The following is a 24,423-nucleotide window of genomic DNA, read 5'->3' on the forward strand; positions in this document are numbered from 1 at the left end:
TAGGCTCTCTGCACCTTCAGCAAACTCTGATCACCTTGCTATAGCAGCACAAGGGGAAGGTAGAGAAGGGCAGGAATGAGTTCTTGGTCGCTGCTAAATCCAGTGTAACTACACGGTTAGTCACTGGGAGCAATGGTGCTTGTGCTGGGCTGTAACCCAATATTATTTATGTTCATCAGTACCAGCTTCCTGCATAATGCGCAGTGCCCATCCTCAGATCTGTATCTCTTCCCGTGACTGCTTAGCAGGAACTGAAGCCCACCAGTTGGCAAAGCATCCGAAAATTGACACCTGAAATACTGTATTTTGCTGGTAAATCCAGCAGGTAATCTAAGCAGGGTAGAAATGGATGTTACCACAAAAGGCTGCAGCAAGATTGTGACACATTTAACTCCAAATTTCCCTGTACCCTGTAGATGTTCCTAAGTACCCTGTAGATATTTTTACCCCCTCAGAGATTGTTTTTCAGAAAAAACGCTCCTGAGACTGCACAAGTTTTTCAGTCTTTTGTATTCTAAAATGATCAGTTAAAACACAAAGTTTGCAGGAGGTAAAGATAATCTGATGCAAAGCACCTGAAGGTCACAGAGCCCGAATATAAGGTCACCAAGGGATCTCCAGGTTCATGTCATCAGGTGGAAGAATAATGATAGATGTATTTTGACAATGTTTATGTTTAATTTAACAATTAACACTGGCCTCACCTATTGATCTTTAAGCAAACATTCGTTATGGTGCACAATGACATTGCAGTTAGCAACTTCGGATTGCATTAGTGGCGGTTTCAGCTGAGCTGCATTAAGAAATGCTAATTGCAACAGTCTTGAGGAAGGAAAACTGAAACAAAAGGGCATCTACAGAGCTTTGGTGAATGTTCCTGGTCTGGGCAGAGATGCCTTTAGCAGGGGTCTTAGAGGGTAAACAGCACTTTTCTCTTTCCCACCTGGGTGATACATAGTGAAGTCTTATCTCCTTGCCAGCTCTGAGTAAGGTTGATCCTTTTTTAATTTACCAAACACATTGTTTAAACCACTTTCACACTGATGTGAACATTACTAATCTTTAACTTTCATTATTCTAGTGAACAAGAGTGAATGTTTGCTGGGAGAGAGCACTGAGGACCCTGGCCAGGCAAGCTCTGTAAGAAACTCAAAGTACGATGTCCCTCGAGTCTATGGATGGAGCAGCACTATCTGCAGGGTCCTGAATAAATTCTCAGAACTACAGCAGAGCTCAGAGGTGAGTCTGAAGCCACTTGCTGCTTCCATCCCCAGTTGTGCATGTCTGCCTCTTCCCTTGTGCCCGCTCCTCCAGAGTCCTCGCAGCTCTGCGATGAATTGTAGCTCAACCCCGTGGATAATTGATTTCTGAGCATATCAACCAATATGAAGGGCAAGGAGGAAAAATGCAGCCCTGTCCTTTATTGACAGCAGTGCTCTCACAGATTGTTTTAAACCAGCCCTGAAGCCATACCTGGAGGCTGTGCTCTATGTTGTGCTTCACAGGTTCAACGCAAGAGGAACTACCTGGGCAGATTTTGGGGGAAGTAAACAGGGGTTTGGCAAAGGGCAGGGGGAATTAAACTGGAGAACCAAGGTGATGCATCCAGTCATATGTGAAGTTGGTGGTGTTGGCAAGAGACAACCAGATCCCACTGTTTAGCAGCCTCTTGGTGAGAGTATCCTAAAAGTCCTAACCATTTAGAAAATGATGTGTATTGGTTATATCTGCTCTGGACTCATGATGGCAAGTGATTGAGTTAGGATTTCTTGGCAAGTTACCTCTCATCAGAAGCACCACAGGGATAGTTTTTATGAAAGAAATGGAGCTTTACAAGATTGTGCAGAAGGCTTGGAGGTAGTGTAGTGACTGGGGAGCGGGACAATGTGTGATAATTCAAAGGGACTGGCTTTTGGATAGGGTGGAGGAGAAGGAGAGGAGCTAGAAAGAGAGGGAAGTCAAGTAGGTGAGAGGAGAGGTGATCAGAATAGGAATAGGTATTTTAGCAAGGGAGTGATAGAGGAAAGGGCTGACTTGAAAACCTTCTCTGGAAGCTTCCTGATGTACTATTTTTGTAGCCTTCCCTGACCCTTTTTTGTTGTGCCCTCAATTATTTGGGGTAAGCATTGTCCCTATCTTTGTTAGCTCATCTATACGTGCATGCAACCTAATGACATGGGTGAGCTACTTAATCCTAGTCTGTCAGTGTCATCCAGGATTAATTTACTCCCTGTTCAGCACTGACTGTCACTTGGATGAGTGTCTCCTGCACCATTTATTTCCTTCTGCTCTTTTCTTCCCCTTTGGCCGTGCCTTTGGCAAGGGGCCCTGCAGCTGAAATGCCCCCTGTGACATTCCACCAGATTCCCCCATCCACGCTAAACAGTACAGACGTGCCCGCTTTGTCTGCTACCTCCATCTTAATGCTTTATCTGCTTACACAGTTAGTGTCTCCCCCCCCTCCCCATTACTGACCTTGTGGATTAATGTATAGTACGGGACCGTAAGCTTTCTTGAAGGCTGGGTGAATTGTGTCCTCAGCTCCCCATCTGTCGCCATCGTCTCTTATTGCCTTCTGCACAGTGACACAGACACAGCTGAGACTTCCTAGGAAGCAGATGAAAGAGCTGGTTGGTGGTGGGTTTTTTGTTGTTGTTGTTTTTCTTTCCTCTTTCTTTGTTTTTGACCTGGAGTTTCCAGTTCGGCAACTGGTCTCTGCTAGTGCCTTCCTTTTGGGTGTCTAGTTTAATCAAGGGATTGCGAAGTCTGAATATTAATCAACTCTATTTAAAGAGGTTAGAGACAGGAGATGTATAACTGTGACAATGTAGAAACCTGGGTTTAATCATTGGTGTCCTGGTTGCGTGGCTGAAATGTAAAAGCTAAATATTTTGGAACAGAGCAGAGAACAGAAGATGAGACTGCAGGATGAATGAGCTTCATGTTCTGAGGATTTGGGGGTCTCCTCCACAGCTAAATTACAGAAACTTAAATTGCACAGATATCAGGAGTCTGGGGAGCAAAGCCTTGCCTTGGCCAGATGCAACCCCCTGGTAACAAGGCACAGAAAACAAGCTCATCCTCTGGCAAGAAAGGTAGAACATCCCATGGAGTCATGCTGTTAATTGCAACCACCAGAGCAGGTATCCCAGCACAGGGTGTCTTTTATAAGGGAAGGTTTGTGGGGTGGGGAAAACCAGTTAGTGCCCAGACTCATGGTCAAGGAATCAAGGGAAGGTAGCCCCAAGGAGTGGTGTTTATTCACACTGCATGCGTGGGGCACTTTCTGGTGGCTTGTGGTTGTTTTTCCTGATGTCACGGTTTCTCCACAGAGCACTTGCTGAACGGTTGCAGAGAGCTGGCCTCTCTCTTTCCTTTCCAGCCCTTACCAGTGAAAAGCTGCTTGAAAATACATCTAGCATTTTCCTTGCAGACAGCTTTGTAGCATGACTAGCATGTGCTTTGGTGCAGAGAATTACATACTGCTCTTCCTGAATGTTAACTTTTCCATTTTGCTCTACACATACATTGGTATTTGCCCCCTGCACAAACACAACCTACAGCTCTACATGCTATAAATTCCACAATTGGGTTGTTCTCCCCACCTATGTTTGTTGTGTTATTGCATGTTTTGCTTCTTGAAATAGGCAGGGAAGTGATTTGCAATTATGGTTTCATCTGATTGAATGGAAACATTAACAAGTGCCCAGGAGTCAGCCAGCCTCATCCAGACCTGGTACAAATTGGCTTGGTTTGTTTTGAAGCTCGTGGAGTTGAGGTGTGCCAGGAGTATTGTCACTCTGCTAAGAGATAGAAAATGCCATTAAAGCCATCGTATTGTACTGCTAAGTGAAGGAGGTGCAAGAATTGAGTTCAAACACCAAACTCCTTGTCATCCATCCCTCTCACTGATTAAATATGTAATTCTTTATACGGCTTCAGGCTCTCCAGTACCAGAAGGACACCAACTGGAGTGAGTCCAGCTGAGGCCATCAAGGTGACCAGGAGCCCGCAGCACAGGATGTGCACAGAGAGACTTGTTCAGCTGGAGGGAGGGAAAGCTGAGGGGGGATCTACAAACCAGCTTCAATGAATTAATCATCATTCAGAAGACGGAGACAGATTGTTCTTGGAGGTGAAGGACAAGAGGCAACAGTCACAAATTGTGTCATAGAAAATTCCAGTTAGGTGTTAAGAAAACTTCTCCCCATGAGGTTACACTAGAAGAGGGGATTGGGAAGGTTGTGGGAGCTCCATCTTTGCAGATGTACAATGCTGGACTGGGTAAGTCCTTGAGGTACCTGGTCCAAAACTTGAAGTTAGCCCTGCTTTGAGTGTGTCTATGGGATGGGCTTTGAAAAGTCACTTCATTCTTCTTCAGTTCTCTGATTATCTCACTCCCTGCCTCTGTTCTGGAGTCTTCAACTGTGTGCTCCTGTGACCAATGTGGCAGAGGAGCCAGCTGCGTGCACGGTAGAAGGCAGTGGGCCATTTATGTCTGAGAAGGGCGTTTGGTCCCTGACCATCTTTTATTTTAATTCAGGCACAGACGTAGAAAGCAATGGCTTTGTAATAAAGAAGTGACCTCTCAATAGAGATCTCTTACTGTTCACTGAAAAACCGGATTTCTGTCCCATGGGAAATTCTGGTATTTTCATATTTGTTTTCATCTCAAATTGGAACACATAGTTCCTAAAAAGAATTGATTTGCAAATGTCAGAGCATTTCATGTTGACATTTTGAGCTAAAATGAAAGAGTTTTGCTTGAATCAGGTCATCATTCACGTTCTGCCTGAACAGCCCCGTGCTCACAGGAGCTGTAGCTTTGCTTCCCGTGATCCCAGACAATCCCACCACTGCCTAAACTGCTTCTACCATAATGTGCCCTTATTTCTTCCAGCAGCTGAGTTGCTTGGAGGAATCACAAGTCTCCCAGAGCGCAGTGTGCTGGCTGAGGCAGATGCAGAACAAAACAAGAACCATCGGTTTTCTCTTTGGAACATTTCTGGCAAACACTTTTTCCCGGTGTGGGAAATCCTGCTTTGCACAAAATGTCATTTCCTGAAGGGAAAGTAGTTTGTTTCCCCTTCTTTCTAAGGGAAAACGTTCAGTCAGTTTAATGTGCAACAAATATGTTCGCGCACACGTGTATGAAGGTGTTTCTTTTCTGCTTGAACAAATGTTGCAGCCACATTCATTTCCAACACGTGAGCTCAGACTTCCCTCCGTTCGTTTCAGTGGAGCTAATCCAGCCGCAGTGGCATAGATAGAACTAAATTTGGACCAAGGAGGAGATTTATTGTTTTTAATAATAACACAAGGATGGAACCACAGCTGGTAGGAAACCAGGAAATCAGTGGAATTTGGATGGCTTACACCTGCCAAGGATCAGCCCCAGAAATATTAATAGCTAACTACCTGTAGTGCTTACAAACGTACTCACAGTCCATTTCCAGTGCTGCCTTGGGCAGAAGATAGCACGTTTGCAGCCTTATTTAGTCTGGCAAGGAGGGTTTTTCACGCTTTCTGCTCTGTTAGCAGCATCCATGGTAGACCTTCTCTCCTGTTCCTTTTCTTCCCAGCCAAGACTGTTTGTCTAAAACCTCTGCAGTATCAACCTGCAGATCTTCTCTTGTTCCTGTGCTCTAAACCACGTGCTCTGCAAAGTCGGTGTGAGCTGCACGCAAGCATCTGAGGACAGAATTTGGGCTTAAAATTTGTAGCCCATTAGGAGCATGCTAATTGCCTAGGGTGACACCCAGCTGACAGCTGGTTTGATGGTGACTATGTCCTCATTCCTGTTTAAAATTCTGTCTCCTAAATAAATGAGTGATGGGATCGATAGCCTTGCTCTGTTAACAGGAGTGCTGCGATGCACCACTGTGACTTTGACTTCACTATTTTCTTTGCCAACTAATTATGACAAAAATGACATATCAGGTGATCTTTGCTTGTTCCTGAGACACTTTTAACACCACCTCTAAGGCTCTTTTCCCAGAACCCATGGCTTTTGTCATTTGCTTCTCTGATTTCCTGTTCATTACATTTGTTGACAAGTGCTCAGATGAATTCATCTAAGTTGTGTCCTTGCTGCTTCCTCGCCATTTCCTCTTGCATGCCAGGGTTGGGTATTTAAAAATATAGCTCACTTGATTGCTTGCACAAATGTTTGCTGATGAAGGTATCTACACAGTGAGAAAATGTCAATCAACTTAATTGCATGTGCAAATTCCACTCTGCATGTGTAAATACAGGATCTGTGTGCAGTTGAAGTGTCTACACTGAGAAATTGGGCTTTGCTATCTTTTAAATACTTTCATTAAGAAAAGTTTTCTTTTTTTTCTCTGTGATGTTTTTCACCTTGTGATGTTTGGACCTCACAGAGGTTTGAAGTCCTTTAAAGGGGATCTGGTGAGCTGTGCTGTGGCTTGAGGTGCACAGTTCCTGTGATGGAGAGGGCAGAAGGAAATGTGCTGTCAGCCTGAGTGGCTTTGACTCTCAGTCAAGCATCTTAGAAATAAAAGTTCAGCAGTACCTTAAATACAAAGCTTGCCCGGTTTTACCCTGGCAAGCAGGGGTGCGTGTTCCTTTCTGCCAGTGCTGTGATGGGTGCAGTAACTGCCAGCAAAAATGGTGAGATGAATTAAAGCAGCAGCGATGTCTTCCCTTGGTGCAGGGAGGACAGGCAGGGCTGGGTGTCAGACCCGTTCACACAGCCTTGGGCTGTGAACGCATGAAATGGACATTTAGTGAGGGTCAATGTCACATTTACATCACTGAGAATAAACAACTAGGGGAAATGCCTGGTTTGCTCAGTAAAAAGTAAAAAAATGTGGATTGGGAGGCTCAGGGGAACAAAAGACCCACTGATCGTTTGAAGCTGTACATCCAGAAGAGAGAACATGTATTTTGCTGGCCTGCTAAACATCAGAGACCTTCTATCTGTGTGTTCAAATCTCTGCATAGTTGGTTAACCTGGTCATCATAAAAGAAATGCAGTGAATTTCTCTCTTCAGAATCTCTGGATGAGATTTTCTTACTTTGCCCGAGCACTTTCCTTGGGAACTTCTCTAATAAATCAAAGCAGACATCCCTCTAACTCTCTATCTGATAGGAGGCAGCACCACTTGCTTCAGAATAAGGTGAAGCAAATCCTGCAATGGGAAGCTAAGGAATAATTTGCTGCAGATAAAGTTACTTTGCTGAGAGGTTATCTTCAGCCACAAAGCAGGAGGCTTGCTATCTGATCCCAAGCAGCGTGAATCTTTACTTGCCACTCTGCAGGCGAATAAGATCTCCCCATTGTTCCTGGCCATGGTTTCCAAAATCCACGATTGCTGCAGGATGGGTGCCCCCTGTCTCTAGGTGGGGCTGTATTTACTGGTGTGCTGGGTACAGGACCCATAATGCCAGACTTTCTTTTTTCACAGCCTGTTGTCAGGAATATCACTATTTGCTGGCTTCTCTTCTGTCTCTGCTTTTGCTTTCTCTAAAGATATTTATGCTTTAAAAAAAAATAGAAAAGAAGAAGAAAAGGATTGTGTAACCCCCAGTACAGAAATCTGATTAGGAAAAGGCCCAGCTTTTCAAAGAGCCCTGGGAGAGGTAGGGGCAAATTGTCTGTATGAGTTACTCTGAAAGTTGTCATGCATTATATTGCCATAAAATAACAATCAGGAGCTGGAAGTACGCGGATTATTCCCATAAAAGCCACTTCTCCCAAATGGCAGCCCCGCATTAAACCAGTTGTGTACATAATGTTTCATTAGAAATAATATTGTTATTAACAGATGTCCATTTTCAGCACGGCAAACGTAGCTGGGATTTTATTGTTTCTCACTTCCACATAAATGGATCTCGCATGGCAGTGGCCATGAATATGAAAAGCTGAAATTAAACGTTGAGGCAATAAGGCTCGGGTTAGCCGTCTTCCCCAGAATTTTGCGTGCCTTCCAAGGAGCAGGCAAACACAAATGCCAAGTTTTAAAGTGCTAACCTGCTGCAGTTTTGGAGTTGTTTGCTGGGTTGTGTCTGCCTCGTTTCCAGATCCATGCAAACAAACCTGCAGATTAGTGCGTGTGCTTGTGTGTGTGTGTGTGTGCGTGCACGAGTAACCCAATTTCTGCCTTTCTTCCTTGGCCCAGATTAAAGGCCAAGCCCCGCAGTGTGGTGGTGAAACATCCAAGCTGGAGCAGGGGCTTAGCTTTTGCTATATTTGATGTAACAGGTAGATAGAAATGTTCCCTCACGGGAACAAGTTTGTTTGGTGCAGATCCCTCCTTTTACTTATTTACCCACGGTCGCAGTCTTATTTTGATGCAAAACTCTGCCTGCCTCCCCCACCCCCCTTCCCCTCCCGCCTTCCCTAGAAGTGACATGATCAAAAGCTATTTCTTCTTCAGAGTGATTTCCAGTAACCTCCGGAGCAGTTTTTTTAATTAAATAAACCTCATCTTGTCTAGCTTTCTGGTCAGCATTTTGAACCCCCTGCAGATGGGTCTGAAGGATTAACAGCAAATCCTCCTCGACCCAGCTCAAGCAGATGGGCGGCATGTGTCTGATAAATACTAGGACAAGGTCTGCTTCCTCGTGTTTCCAACAGATAGACGGTATACCCTGTAAATTAAATTTAAAATGGTGGCCCTTTCAACCCGTAGAATAGCAGTGGAAAAGGAATACAAATGATATGAATTTCCTATTTCTGGCACATTGTCACCCCGCGACCACTGAGTCAAACATCACCTGTTGGGCGAGTGGCACCTCCGGGGAAGGCTGGGTCAGCAGTGTGCTGAACTTACTGCGAGCACAATGAGCCTGGCCCTGTGGCTGCTGCATCTCCTCTCCTCACTGATGGCTTTTATTTGCATATCAGTTTGCAGAGCATCCTCTTTCCAAATGGATGTCTCTGGTGCTGGTGCCCATAGGGGCTGTTGCAATAGGAGGAGCAAGGCACATTCCTGAGAAGCGTGGAAGGGTAAAAATGCCCTGTGCAAGGGAGCTGTGCTCAGATACCTGAGAGGATACTGGGAGACCTTCCCCAGCTGTTCATTTTAATGGTCTGGATTGGAAAACTCTGCTCTTGGGGGACAAAGGCAGGCCTTAGAAATAGAGGGAGGTCTCCGTCTGAGCCCCACTTGCTTTGATAGAGATCTTCCAGGTCCATGGGTTTGCCATTTCTTTAGCATGGCTACTTTCTAAAAAAGAAGCAAACCCTTTCTCCTTTATGTTTTTATTTTTGATTTTTGGGGGGGTTTCTTTGTGGTTTTTTGTTTGTTTGTTTCATTTGAAGAGGAAAAGTGTAGGCATTTTTAAGTCCTTTGCTTTCGCTGTTTTTACTCTTGCTACTTCTTGCCCCCTAGGATGGTGGTCACTCCAGAACTGCTCATAGACAGAAAGATTTGGCTACGTTTGCACGGTGCATGGCCACTGCACGACAGCATTAGTGGAAACTGCCTTTCCCCGGTGACCTTGCTGCTAAGCTGGAGACTGCCAGGGACTGTCACCTCCAATGACACTGCTCAGAGGGTCCTTGTCAGAACAATTACCACTGGTATGTCACTATATCGTCTTGCAGAGCCTTTGGCTCATGGGGGAAGATAGCTCTGATGTTTGGGGTAAAAAATACTGTGTTGAGTGGCCAGATTTCAGGGATGTGACATCTCTGTAAAGTCAGTGACTGCAGCTGTGCAAAACAGGTGAGGAGTTGGTGGGAGCAATGCAGAAGCAGCACATAAGGATGTCATCTGAAGGTTCACTTAAAACTGAAAACGGAGAGATTGGGTGTGAGGTTATCTCCATTAGAGACATCAATATGTAGTAAGGAGTGGGTTTTCCTTTTCTGAAACATTGTTTTTCTCTCTCAGATAACTTAGGCTGTGATTTAAGGAAGAGAAAAATAACCAAGACTATTTGACAGGAGCAAGTGAATAAATCAGACTTTCTTCCCGGGGTATTCAAGAAGCTGCAGGGTTCTATCTTCTGGAGAGGCTTTTGTAGATAAGGCTTTGTGGGATGGATACTCTCCTGGAAGGGTGGTAGCAGTGGAAAAATGGGAGAATTAAAAGGAGTTTAAAATGCCACAACGCTTGTAGACCAAACATCCAGCTGTTGGAAAACAGCTTACTGTTGACTCTGGGTAGACTTGCATCATGTTACACAGCTAAAAATCTGGTCCGTGGAATCAGAAACAGGCTGGACGCCTCCCTTCTTTTATGCTATCTTCTTGCCCCTGGGCAAGTTTTGATTGTCTTTGGACTCTGTTTTTGCTAGTTCTCATTTTTAATTATCTAAATGATACTTTTCACATTGTTTCTTTCAGCAAGATCAGTGTGGGCATAAAAAACACATTTCCTCATCTAGTACTCATCCCTCAGGACTGTAAAGTGCCAAGGTAGAAGCAATTTCTTTTTTGATACATGCCCATATCAGCTCACCTTTAATCCTTGTGATGAGAAATATTTAAACTTCTTAATGATGGCCTGAAAATTTAAGTGAATGAATAAATGAGAAACAAAACCATTCACTGACTTGCTTTTGCAATCACAATGGTTTAGAAAAATTAGTTAGCATTTTTTTTGACTTTCCCAAAATATTTTCCTTTTCATCACTTCAGCTGTCTGTTTTATCTTATCTGCTTGCACAGCTATGATGTTGGACTTAGATAACTCCATGCCTTTTCATGGCTTAGCACAAGAAAGTTAAGATAAGTGGAAGTGGAAAGTTATATTGTCAGATAATGAAGGGTCCCTGACAGCACGTACCTGTCTACCCACTGAAGGTTTCCTCATTTGCCTATGGGACATAAGAATATTTCAGCCAGAGGAGGCATTAAACTGCACTGTTGCAGGGCTCAACTGTCAATTTTAAGAAGCACAGGTCTGCTATATTAGAGAACTTCTCAAAGAAAATCCCTTATTTTTTGTGGTAGGTGGAAAACTTCATGTATAAAATGCCTGTGCAAAAGATTTGTTTGTGTCTGAGTATGTAGCAGTTGAACAATTTGGACTAACACTGTATCTTTCTTTTTTTTTTTATCATTTTTTCTATCAGATTTGCAGTTGTTTGTTTTTCCAACAATATATTTTCTGGGTTTTGTTAAAAACAAAATATAAATGTTTTTTTAAATGTTTTGTTAAAAACAAAAATGTAGAATTTTTCTGCTTTTGAGATTGAAGCTTGCTTCCTTTTTCATGAAAACCATTTATATCAACATATTCCTGCTGAATTTAAAGAAGGTTAATAATTACCAGTGCAGGAGAAAAAGTAGAGAAAACTCCACCACCAGCCCACACCCCAATTTTTTTCCCTAGAAGTGTAAAAAAAAAAAAAAAAAAAAAAAATAAAATAAAAAGCTATCTGTCCTGATTTGTCTTTTCAAGCAAATTTCTATGAGAGGTGTTTAGAACTGCTCCCCTTTACCTTTCCTACAGCACTTCCCTGGTGTGGGTCATTGGCTGCACTCCGGAGAGCGAAAAGGCAACCAGTCTTACTCCTCACTTAACTAAACCATGCCGAGAGAGAAAGAAGTGCCTCTCCTCTCTCCTCCCTGCTGTGATCGGTGGCCGAAGGGCAGGGAACACCTTGGGCAGCAGGTGAGCAGCTGGACGGAGCTCAGGGGGGCCACGCGCTGCACCTCTTCCCCCTTCAGGACCCCGCAGCGTGGGCGAGCCTTAGGAACAACCAGGAGGAACCGTGATTTATTCTCCACTTTCAAGTGATACTGTGAACCTTTTGAAGCAAAGTGAGGTGGTTATTTTTTTGTTGTTTCCTTTTTTATTTTATTTTATTTTTTTTTTCCCAGGGATTCCCCAAGTGGATGGCTGTCAAAGATTTTAATATACTGCAGGCACAGCAGCTAATTCTCAAATCTCTTGCAGAAGGATTTTACAGAGGGAAGCTAGGATGCAAATCCTTTTGAAGGCTTTTTCCATTTTGAAACCTATAAATAGGAAAGTAGGGCAAAATGACTTTGACAAGTTTAGACCTCACCTTCTTTAATTACTCTCTTTGGATCAACAACCTGACTGCAAATGCTTATCTGCTCCAACATTACGCACAGGTTTGGAGTTTATTTTTTAAAAGCAGTGCATGACAGTTCTGCATAATATTTTTAATACCCTTGGCCACCAGAGATTTCCATATTCCAGTCAATCTTTAAATTTATAATTGATATAAATGGTGAACTGGGCTGATTGCCTGTATTGTCGTTTCAGTGCAAAAAGTCTGTCCATTTATTGTTCTTTATGAATGTAAATTTTCATGCTGCTGCCTTTTTTGCATTTTCTTCCTCCTTTTTAATAAATGTGAAAATTTAAATGATTGTCTTGTTACCAGTCAGTAGCAATAACAGCTAACATACATCACTAATAAAATAAATCATTAATAAATTAGTTATAACAATGTCACTTTAATAGATGTTTAAAACAAAATATAGCTGATTCCTCTTATTAAAACAACATTTATACATTATATAAATTAGATATTGCATTATATATAAAGTGTAAAGAGGAGCATAGTTTGTGTTGCTTTGCAGGGAGCACGCATGAAAAATGACATAAGTGTATCAAGTACTGGGTTTGATAATGATACAAGCATCTGCCAAAAGGCCTGAGTCTTGGATATAGTGCTTGTCTATGCTTCTCTGTAGTATGAAAGGCTGTAAACATGTTAATGTGGTATGGTAGTGCTCTGTGCCTCACTTATCACACCAATATCCAGCCTCAGTGGATGTAGGAGAGACAATGACTGCAGGAGGGAAGGTTTGAGATGTACGGAAACTAGTCTGTGTGGTGGATCCATCCATCCAAAAACACCTCTCAAGATCTGCAGGGCTGGAGGATTGTTTCCTCTGTCCCACCCAGACAGGGACAAGCTTTATGGTAAGCATAGCAGGAGTGGTTTACCCAGGTTCTCAGTTACCTTTCAGCTTGGCGTGTTGCCAGTCTTTCATGCATTGTGCTTCCTGAGCTTCTGTAGATGGTTCATTTTGAGTCTGCCCCCTCCACGTGCTACTACACCTCTCTTGTGTTCCCAGCAGATCAATACTGATGTGATCTTGTTATGGGCTGGCAACTTCTTCTTCCAGAAAGAAATTTACCTGATTAAGCAAGTTTCTAGCTTCACCCGTTTCCCCCATTTTTTGAGTGAGTTACATCGAACCCTTGGTGATTAGTGGAGAAGCACAAAGATGTAAATAGTAAATGAGCTTGTGCCATAAATTGTGAAAAAATGTATGCATGTAATACATGGTCTTTGGCCACAGGCTTTTTACTGTGAATGCACAGAGACCTTACACCTTTCCAGCAGAGGTGAGGGGAAAGAATTTGCAAAGCTAAGAGGAACATACACTGCCAGCTATAATTCTATGCCATCCCATGCCATTATTCCGTGTAGTTTGAGAGTTTGACCACCAAGGTGAAATTATTTCAAATTCATTGAGTGTTCCTCACACTTGGATCAATCATATTGAATTTGTTTACAGACATGTGAATAATATTGCTATTTACCTTCCATTCTTTAGAGGTTTCTAGTGCCAGCTACCACAGTCAAGGTATTAGAGTGCGAGCTCAGTCGGTGTGTTTTACCACTCATGTGGTCCACTAAACATTGGCTGCCAAACTGTTTTTTAAGCTTCTGATACGATGTCCAATCACAGAGCATTAAGGCAGCTAGCTGGTTATAAATCTAAGTATTTTAAAGGAAATACACAAATACAATTATTGACAGATATTTTCATTGTTGTTCTGCTTTTATTTCTTCAAATGTGTTGACTTTCAAAGCAATTATTTTAGTTTATTATTTGCATCATAGCTCTGTGTACCAGGAGCATTTTCTAGTAATCCATTATATAGAGATTGAGGATCTGGCTCAACTGCAGTAGGATCACATCGTTGGTGTCTTCAGTCTGCTGGCCCCAAAATGAACAGTCAAAACCGACTGCTTCAGATGAATTAGGCTGATTTTGAATCCAGCTATAAGATTTTCTAATTCGTCACCAATGCCTTTGTGTTAGAGCCCAGTGTGTTGAATCTGCGGCAGCCAGGAACTCTTTTTTGGCTGGGGGACCCTTGATCTTTCTCCTCAAGGCAGGCAATTTAAGCACGGGTATTGGGGGTCCAATTCGGTATGTCTCACTATAGTGTGTGTATATCTCCTAGTAATTATGCAGCGTGTTGCTGCTCAAAACAAAAAGGCAACACAGAAACGATCCCATCAACACATTGCAGCATTGTCTGTGACTTATTTGATTATTTAGCTAAGAAACCTCAGAAAGATGCAAATGGAAAGAAGGGACTTGTGGTAATTAATCTCACCGCAAGCAATCAGCCAGGTTTTGGTGTGGATATAGGGAAATCTAGCTTTTGTGATGTCCGTGGAGTGGAAATTGAGATCAGGGTTTTCAGGACATGCAGTATCTTTATATATGCTCCCATTGTACGTTCCTTTGTAGAAACACCTTCAGAGGCTCTGCCTACAGCAAGCTCTTACTGCTAATCAAGTGTCCTGGGAGGTGTGTCAAGCTAAGTAAACTCTGAAAGTGTGCCTTACTGGCTCTGTTTCTTGTTTAGAGACCATCAGGGTGTTTCTAGTGTTCTGGAAGAAAACATCTGGGGCTGTTTTACTAAAACAGTGTTGGGAGCCCCTAGCTGGAGTCCTTGGAGCCGTGTGGAAGAGACCTGGCAAAGGCAGAAAATACCACTCATGCCCTGAAGAGCCTGGAGTTAAACCCGTGCTGTTGCAAGTAAACACCGCTGACAACAGAACATGACAATGTAAAGCTAAGACCGAAAATAGCATTTACCCAACAAGCTGGGAGTTCTGTCTGTTTGTCTTCAACAGTTACCTCTCTCTTCCCTTTACATTAGGCGTCTTTGATCTTTTCTGGGTAATCTGCAGCTGATGCGGATGTGCAGATATGTAGAACAAAGCCCTTGACAGCTCCTGCCAGAAGACGCTGAGTTTCCACAGGGGAAGGCGTGTATCTACTAGTGGGCAAGATGACAGATTTTTAACGTAAATTGCATGTAATCTGGGAGAAGGGTGTCCGCTATATATAAATACTCCAGCTTTAATAATTCAGTGATGTTGCTTTCGACGAGGCTGCTGCAGAAATCCCCTTCATGGCATGGTCTGTTCTCCTCAAAACTTTGCAAGTGTTCTTGGGAAGAACATTTGCTGTCCTCTGCTCTTCTGGAAATCACAGAAATTCAGGCTGCTTTCCTTTTGACACAAATGCTGGAAGTACAGACTGACTTTTCCTGGTTAACTGAACCAAGGCAGAGTATCTTCCTATATTTTTGAGGTAGACATATGCCTATGCTGCATTAGCTCCCTTGTATTTTATATAGCCAGAAGCTTTGGCTACAATTTTGTTTTCTTAATTGTGCATCCTGCTTTCTCTGATTTTAGTAGCTCTTGATTGCGGTGCCCCTGAGTAATCGTTCAAGGTAGATTGTTAGTGTAAGCTGCATTGCAAGGTCTGTGTCTATTCAATGTGTTGCTGGCTATAACAGAGGCCCCAGACTAAGGTCAAAATTATTATGTGGAGATTAAACTGTAGAATTTAATTATGTATTCTGTTGCTCCTAGTACATTTATTAATTTAGCAGTACAAACTGACTGGAGCTAAACAAGCAGGGCTGATTAATTTGCAAAGACATCTAGGTAACAGATTGTGATCAAAGTGGAGACCTGATCCTGTTAGATTGAAATGTGTTGTTTTGTGCTACATGAAGGACATAGAGCAGCATGGTTTATCTTTATCAATGCTTTCCTCTGAAGGAAAGGAACAAGCTTGCAGATATAATCAGCGCTGAGGCAATGCCACTCAATAATTACCCACTGTCTCATCATAATCCCGGAACTAAGCCCCTGCCCAATCCATCTGGGACACTTTTCCATCTATTGCACAGCTCAAGAATACGTGTGTAAGCTATTACCTCTGGTCGTGCTATCTGTCCCCTGAGTACAGATTCATAGCAGTGACCAATTATGTTGCAGGGGGCTTCTCTTTCTTTCTGTCTTCTTTTCTCTTTGCTACTGAATCATTCTGTATTTCTTAATTATAGAAATGACACATTAGTGCACTGCCACTTTGGGGTGCAAAAACCTGTGCAACTACAAAAAGCAACATTGCTTGTGTCGTTTGTAAAACAAATGGCAAAGTAACAGGGATGTAAGACAAACCTGTATTTGTGTGGTCAGATTTCTACCTGAAACATTCAATTTGCATGCAGAAGTTATTGTTCTTGGGAGGAGGAAAAAAAAAACAGATTGCATGGCAGGTAAGAGTATGGAACATCACAGCCTTTATTTGTAAGGAAAGATGGCATAGTCTTGGCAGGATAATGAGCATGGATGACATTCCCTCAGAAAGGATGGAGAATGGGCCAGGTTCCCATTCTCACAACCATGGAAGCAAAATTGAGATCAGCAGTGTCTGAGCAGCTACACTTGTCTATACATCATGCCCATTGCCAAGAAGAAAGACATATCTTCGGCTTGTGTCTCAGAGGTCTCAAAGTTCAAGTCAATGTATAAAATGGGAACAGAGGAGCTTCACGGAGCTTTTTGCCTTAGACTAATCAGGATCAACAAGGACAGCTGCAAGATCTTGAAAGTCAGGATGCTCATCTACTATGGATTTAGGAGGGTCTCTTGAGGTGTTGTGTGTTGATAATCTGGTGCATTTGTGTGCTAGGCAAGGAATAAAAGAGGGAAAAGATGTCAGGACACACCTGAGAAGCTGCTATGAAGTCTAGTTCACATTTGTAAAGGATTCGAGTTCAAATGAAATGCTCTGAATCATAGCTCTGCTCATCACTGTTATCACAAGGGCTGGATTCAAGAGATGACTTTGGATGTCTTCACCTCACGTGTTCCATGACAACCTTCATGTGCGTATGTCCTTCCATGGTTGTGCCTTGCCCCTTCTTTCCCATATTTTGGTGGTTAGTACTGGGGCTGGTACTGTTTAACATCTTTGTTGGTAATGGGGACAATGAAATTGAGTGCACCCTCAGCACGTTTGCCAATGCCACCAAAGCCACCAAGTGCAGTCAACATGCTGGTGGGAAGGGGCTGCTATCCAGAGGGACCTGGGTGGACCTGTGCAAACCTCATGAGGTTCCACAAGGCCAAGTGCAAGGTCCTGCAGCTGGGTTGGGGCAATCCCATCTCACAGCAGCCTGCCAGTGCATAAAGGGGGCTGCAGAACAGCTGGGGAAGGGCTCTGTGTCAGGGGGTGCAGTGACAGGTCAAGAGGTGATGGCTTTAAAATGAAAGAGGATGGATTTAGATTAGCTATTAGGAAGAAATTCTTCACTATGAGGGTGATGAGGCCCTGGTGGAGGCTACTGTGAGGAGCTGTGGCTGCCCCATCCCTGGCAGTGCCCAAGGCCAGGCTGTGATTCTGTGATTCCATGATTCTTTCACATACCACCTATGAAGAAGCTAGGACACCTACTGATAATGAGCTGTACAGTTATTATTTGTCATATGACAGTGACTTATGGCCTCAGTGGAGCTTGGAGCATAAAGGTGTCAGATTCTGCAAATAAGAGATCCTCAAGGGCTGTGGTCTCCATAGGCAAGAAGAAACATAGGAAACTAAATAGAAAGCCAAAGAGATGAAATATTCTGGCTAACAGAGTGAGTCAGTGATAAAACCAGGAAGGCAATCCTAGCCTCCCAGTCTAGCCATCCTCTAAATTCTTGGAATTTAATAACAGAGAGGTTTATATCCCAGGGATGCAGTGAGTTTAGCAGAGGAATCGTATTCATATATGTGGGACTTATTCTAGCTGTGAGGGTTTACAGGTAGAGCAGAGTAAAGTGCAGAGTTGTACAATACTGAATTCATCTCTGAAGAGCAGAAATGAGTGTGTTTTTTCCAAAAACTGATAGATAAATCCGTATCTTGGTGCTCTAACAGGTGGCCTTTCTTTCAAGGAGAAAGCTGAACGAATCTGCTGGATGCTAAGAAATATTAAAAATCAGGTAATTTATTTTTGTGCCTCGTTTAAGGATTAATCCCCTAAGTATAAATTCCTTTTGAATTATTTCTGCTTCATTCTGAAGATGTTGCTATGGCTGAAAGCAAACCTTTAATTTTAATTTTAATTTTTATTTTTTTTCTCAGCAGAGATGCTTAAAATAAGCATTCTTTTGTCTAGATGCCTTTTTTTGGATGCGACTACATTTCACACACACACATATACACATACACAAAAGAAAAAAAAAAAGAATTCATCAGAGTTATATTGGAGAAAAAACATGAAGAATTTCAAAATTTCAAAAAATAATTTCTTTCTTTTCTGGAGAGGAAGATCTTGTGATATTTTTAGCTTTTCACTTACTCTGCAGCTGCATTATTACTTCTAGAACAATTCAGTGGTAGAAATGTGAGGTGGGGTCATTTTTTCCTTTTCTGATTAATAACCCTGAAAATGACAGACATGGTCATCGCGAGCCGTGGTCAAGGAGAGTGGCTAGACCTGGTCCAGATGGTGCCATGTTGGCTAACTTCCTGTCAATACTCTTAACAGCTTACAGACAGGTTTATCAGGAACGTGCAATAATTCAGTCTAGACAAGAGAGTCTATCAGTCATCTAAACTAGCAGAAGGAAGGCAGAGGATATTCATCCCTTCCTAATTTCCATGCGTCCTTTTGGCTGCCCACTTAAGGTCTTGTATGAGCTCTTCTCTGTGAGACAAATTCGTTATTACTGACTGGACCATGCTGAATGCTGTCATCTGGGTAGAGATATCTTTCCCTCTACTTCCTATCCAAAATTATTGAGGTTGATTCTTGCAGAAATGAAACTGCAGCCCTCAAGCCCCCCTTCTCTCCCTGTGTCCCCAGTACCAAATTTGTTCTCATCGGAGAAAAAAACTCCCCATGTCGACCAACCTGAAAGCTTTCTTTGATCAGAAAACAAACTCCTTTGGGGCTTCCAGGCACTTTAGTTGCTCTAATTCTTACTTCTTGTATGATCCATGTATGTGGGATTCAAAGCAGGCCATGGTTTGTTTCTGTGTGCATGGGGATCTCCTTGTCTGGAGGAATGTGAAAAGAGGCACCAGTGGGGCACTGGGGACTGGAGGCTTCTTTCTAGTTTTTTTAGTTTGTTTTTTCCTTCTGATATTCCCAATATGCCCGATGTCCAAACACATATGTAACTGCTGTTGTCCACATCATGGCCAACGTAAAACAGCAGTCTGCTTGGAAAGAAGGCTGACAAAGATGCTGTGCCCTGCTAGAGGTTATTTTTTTAAGTCTCTCTTTAGCAGTCTTTTCAGCAAACTGAGGGGTGATCAGAGAGGACTGTGCTGTATTGGCTGCCTTAGGTGAAATATTCTGCGTGAATCCTGTAGTCATGGTGCTTTCAATATGCTGATGTCTTTGTCTAGCACTATCAAATCCTCTTCCCATTCTTGCCCAATCAAACAGTTTCAGTTTTCCTTTTTTACTCACTGGTTATGAAAAACAACGTAATAAAATATGTATTACTACCATATATCTTCTGATTTATTTCTTTTAAACCTTCCAGTTCATGTCAACCTCTCTCACGATTAATATTCCTCTTCAGGATGGAATCAAAGACTCCCCCTTTTATCATTAGAAGTAACGTACCTGGTATTGGGTCTGATGGGAACATCTGCAGAAGAAGACACAGCCTAGGATCAGTCTGGAAAGCAGACCAGGATCCTTATTCCAGAGGATGCCTCTGTCTTTGCCATTTGATAGAGCTGGGCTGAGAGTTCTATTTTTTAATTTTATTTTATTATTAGGCTTCATGGTTGAGGGATATTCATAAATGGTTTATGGTAATTTATCAGCCCACTTGGGTGAATATTGAATTTTGTATTTTACATGGCATGCCAATTTCCCATCTGTTGTATTTTAATAATATACAGAATAGACACTATCACTCAAGTAATCCCTTTACTACCAAATCAATATACAGTACATATGGTGCTGTTTGGCCCACAGATATTTATTGTAGGTCTCTTTGGATAATTATCTTCTAACTCCCCCTGTGTCCTGGTTCTGTAAGCCCTGATCCTGCAAATGTATATGTCCATGACTAGCTTCACACATGTGAGCAGTTCGGTCATGTTTATTGAAGGGTTATTTGTAAAATCTTTTGTTTATGCCGTGTTTCATTTTTCATAGAATACCTGTAACCTGATTGCTGGTTGTTGCAGAAGATGCTGATCTTCTTTGTCCTTTGCCAGAACTTTCTGTTCACACATAGATTTGCATGACATCTTCCACTGGAAGAACATTTTTAGGAACCTCATTTTAGTGAAGGCTGAGGCTGTTGTGGAAGGAACACAGTCAAGTAACTTGACAAAAAAAAGAATAAACTCACTGCAGAGAGGCATTTTGACCTTTTTCGTGGTGGGATTGTTTTTAAAAGTTGGTTATTTGTGATAATTGGAAAAGAAACCTACACTTCTGCAACAAAAATAAGTTGGGACTCAATTCTAACAAGACATCTCAAGAAAGTGCTCAACTACACGACCGATACAAGAAGGTGTATTTAGCCCCATGGTATAGGTACGGTTCCCCAGTTCAGTGCCTCGGAAAATTTGCATCAGGGCTGCATTTCCAAGGAAGCAAATATGGAGTATTTTAGGATACAGTTGAAGGACTCATGATATTTAGGAGATTTAAAACATTATCTATTTCCTTTGGTACAAGAAAGCTCACTACGTGGCTGCACCACATGGAACTGAGATTTAAAGAACAAACAGCCCAACCTGGTTTCCTTCCTGCCTGAGGGGATTCTGTGGGAGGTAGAAGTCACAGAGTCTTTCCCTGCTTCACCAGTGCTTGAGGCTGCTCAGCAGTGTAACGAAGATCGATTTTATTTGCCCTCCTCCTTAGGGCATCAATATTCAATTTTACAAGTGTGGCTTGTAAACAGGGTCTGGGTGGGAGCTTGGAAGGAGGCAGGTGAGACCAGGCAAAGCTTGAAGGGCTGAGAGTGGGAGTTTCAGTTTGAAATTCATGGTTTCATTAAAAATAATTCAGTTTATCAGTCATATTGATGCTAACTTAAGAGGTACTCTCCATCCCCTTTCTTGTTCCCATCCCAGCTGGCTGGCTGCACGCTGCTCTCCAAGGCACAATCAGCAGGTTTCAGGAGCTGTGGGGATGTGAGGAGGGACAGAAACAGCAGAACTTTGCTGATGTTTGGGCAGGGCTTGATCTGGGCTGATGGATGCTTGGGGTAGTGGGTTCAGGACCACATTCTTCCTTCGTGGCTAAGAAGGTGCACATGACCTCTCTCATATAATCTTTGGGTGTAAGAAATAACTTTACCCCATCTTCCATATCCCCCAACGATGGTTAGCCTTGCTGATAAACCATTCTGATATTCATTAAGTGTGGTACGAGGATGGAAAGCCTTGGGTATTACACAACACCTCTAGATGCTGGTAACCCACCACAACTGCTGCAGCTGGCACGTTTGCATTAGAAGAGGATCCCCAGCGCTGCAGAGGAACTGAGCCTGTGCTGTCAACTTCTAGGGAAAAATTTCCCTTTGACATCAGCAGTATTCCATGAAATGCCCCTAGTACATGGGTATGTTTTGAAAATAAGAAACAAATAAATACTCGTTAATCAATCTGACAGCTCTCTGATGTGTAAGAGGGTAAAGGTGCCCTAGCTCCAGGTAAGCAGAGATGAGTAATTAAAGGAAATAATTATTATGTGTTTATTTAATTGAAAATTTCCTGAGGGAAAATGAGATAATTTTAAGTGAATGCTTTCACCAGTGCATTAAAAATACATTTGTGATCGAGTCTAGATTCTTGGAGGCAGATGGGCTGGCCTGCAGGGGAACAAAGAGATTCTGCAGCAAACCACTGTAACAGTGTGTTGGGATGAGGTTTTGTTGGAAGGGGGAGAAGATAAAACTAAGGGACTGTGTTTCTTAAAGCCTGGGCAGATGCCTGCAGGGTTTTTTGGGTACAAATGTCTGACTTCTCATCTTCTTGTACAAAGCAGGAGAAAGCGTGTCAGACTTGTTGGGAAAAGATTTCATGCTTTCAAAATCTACGTACATTAAAGTGGGTGTGTTTGTGCATGCAGAATATGCTCATCTGCTTCCTGTAGCTATATCAAGCTGCATCTCTACATGAACAGGATTTTCTCAATGTTGTCTTGACTTTGTCAAGTTCAAAGTTAGTGGGACCATGGTTTTAAATGTATCTAAACATTGCATTTGGTATTTTCTCGTCCCAATCAGTTCTGTCAGATAATAGGTACAAGAATCCCTAGAATATAAGTATATAATTGATCCATGCCTTTACATCTTGTAGTTCAAAACCATTAAAGACCTAAAATGTTACTGGCTCACACCCATTGTTGCCTACCTCTTAGGGCTGTGTTGTTATGTCTAAAACTGAAACCTGTTCTCTTCATTCTCCTTGGCCGATGGTGGAATGCATAGTAATATTTTTAGTCTGTTACCAAACAATTATTTTGATAAGTCCTGAGACAGAGCAGGCATGGTAGATGCTAAACAAGCATTTCATTCCTTAATGGGCCATTTCTTTATTACCCCGCAGTTATGCCATATGTGCCCAGGACTGGAACTTTATATTTGTAAGTAGTTGTTTTGTCTTTAGAAAAGTGACTAGCATGGTAACACTTCATTTCAGATATTACTCCAGGCTTTTCTAAATGATTTTGCTCCCCTCTGTGCACATGCACGTTCTTCAATCTTCTGTATTATGTCCCCTTCACTTGGTTGACTAGCACGAAAAACATTGAGATTTTAACTATGCAGAAGGTGTCTTCTTAGCAAATCTGAACCTGTGGCTGAGCTGAATTATGTTTCTTTCTGTGTTTTAATACCTTGCCAATCACACCTGTGCTTTAGTCCTGCATACGATCCTCAGCAGTTGAATCCAGTCGAGCTGCCACCCTTCAGGTGCCCGAGGACAAAGCATATTGCAAAGCGTTTGGCTTTCATCTCAGCCCTCTGCCCAGCAGTGCTGTTATTTCAGCCACAGGAGCTGTGGCTCTTTGGAGCAGGAGAGATTTGGCAGAACAGGTAGCAGCTGTTACACGGGAGCTGTATGGAGGAGGAAGAGGTGCACGGAGGGGCTGCAGGAGGAGGCACCAGAGCTTTAAGGGAAGGGCATCACCGTGGTAGGGAAAGGAAGAGAGACGGTGCCAAGGCATCAGTTCTTGCAGCAGTTCCCTACCTAACTCTGATAATCTCTTAAAGTACGTTGATGTTTTTTAATGCATGTGCATCTGTTTTCCACTTTTGTGCAAGGCTTTTCACAAAAGTGTGTTTACAACGTCTTGTATCTTTCAAGGATTCTCTTTCCATGTTAAAATAGCCTTCACCATCGGAGGAAAATGAGAACGACTGAAAATGTCAGCCTGTGCACAATGGGCTGAATGGTCCTTTCCTCCCTCTGCTGGCCCTCACAATCCATGCACAAAATCTCATTCAAAAAAAATGCTATTTTTGAATTTGTATCAGAAAATGAATTTCTGCTCTAAAATAATCTGGGGAAATTTGGAGCAGATGAAAAATATGGAACATAAAGAATTTTTCAACTACCTCCATTCCCTGTGTTTTTGGTTTTAACCACCGAAACCTCCTCACTAATTACTTGAGTTTCACGGAGGTTTATATCGTGGTGTCAGTGCACACACAGACATCTGGAGCAGAGCTCAAGGGGCCTCGACTCAGCCTCTCCATTCTGTTAGAAGCTAGACCAGAACCTCCTCCACTTCCAGCTTGTCCCATCCCATCAGACTTGCTCTTTCAATTTATATTCCTCAGAAGACATGTGAATTCCTTGGAAGGGGGCGGAGAAGCTCTCTGGGCCATAGACTCGCCCGCTGGCAGCGCCCAGCTCCGTGCCCCACTTACCCCTGTCTGACTGTGCCATTTCCCTCCTCTTTCCAGGGCTGGCCGAGACAGAGCTGTGGATCAAAGCCATTTGGCTGGAGGTCAATCCAGACAAGGCAGAAGCTATGCTGCTTGGCAGATGGAGACAGTCTTGAAGAATTGTACAACAGTGCCTGCTCCGTCTATTAAAAGACCCCTGTCCTTTTTTTTTTTTCCTTTTTTTTTTTTTTTTTCTCCAAGTCTTTTGTAAACTGCTGTACCCTGGCCCTGAATATCCCAACAGCAGCAATGTCTGGAAATGCTCTCTTTCATCTTGGGCTACCCAAGAGATCCCCTCTTTTCTCCAGGACCCTCGCATGGTTATCTTCCTCTCTGCCATTTCCAGGCTAATCTGAGGATGCAGGCCCTACCTTGGGCTACCCTGGAAGGCTGCTTGGAAGCATGGTGTAGCGCCGAGCACAGCTGCCCATCTTCTGAGCAAGGCAAACTGGCAGGAGCACATCACACCTGTGCTCCGTGCTCTGAACTGGCTGC

General features: G+C 42.8%; 1 long non-coding RNA gene across 7 annotated transcripts; it reads left to right on the plus strand.

Annotated features, from left to right (window-relative positions):
* Positions 1–820: 820 nt before the first annotated feature.
* On the plus strand, positions 821–18,997 carry LOC137856722 (uncharacterized). 7 transcript variants are annotated; one of them, XR_011096731.1, is made up of 8 exons: positions 821–991; positions 1,082–1,239; positions 9,360–9,550; positions 10,319–10,390; positions 11,430–11,591; positions 13,037–13,163; positions 14,012–14,088; positions 14,568–18,996. It is a non-coding gene; the product is annotated as an uncharacterized lncRNA (long non-coding RNA). The 7 variants fall into 7 exon arrangements; XR_011096730.1 differs by lacking the exons at positions 13,037–13,163; positions 14,012–14,088; positions 14,568–18,996 and adding exons at positions 3,002–3,143; positions 3,943–3,997 and having other exon boundaries at positions 11,430–12,315; XR_011096734.1 differs by lacking the exons at positions 13,037–13,163; positions 14,012–14,088; positions 14,568–18,996 and adding an exon at positions 3,943–3,997 and having other exon boundaries at positions 11,430–12,315.
* The last annotated feature ends 5,426 nt before the right edge of the window (positions 18,998–24,423 follow it).

The sequence above is a fragment of the Anas acuta genome, chromosome 5 (assembly GCF_963932015.1).
Source record: "Anas acuta chromosome 5, bAnaAcu1.1, whole genome shotgun sequence".
Lineage (NCBI taxonomy): Eukaryota > Metazoa > Chordata > Aves > Anseriformes > Anatidae > Anas > Anas acuta.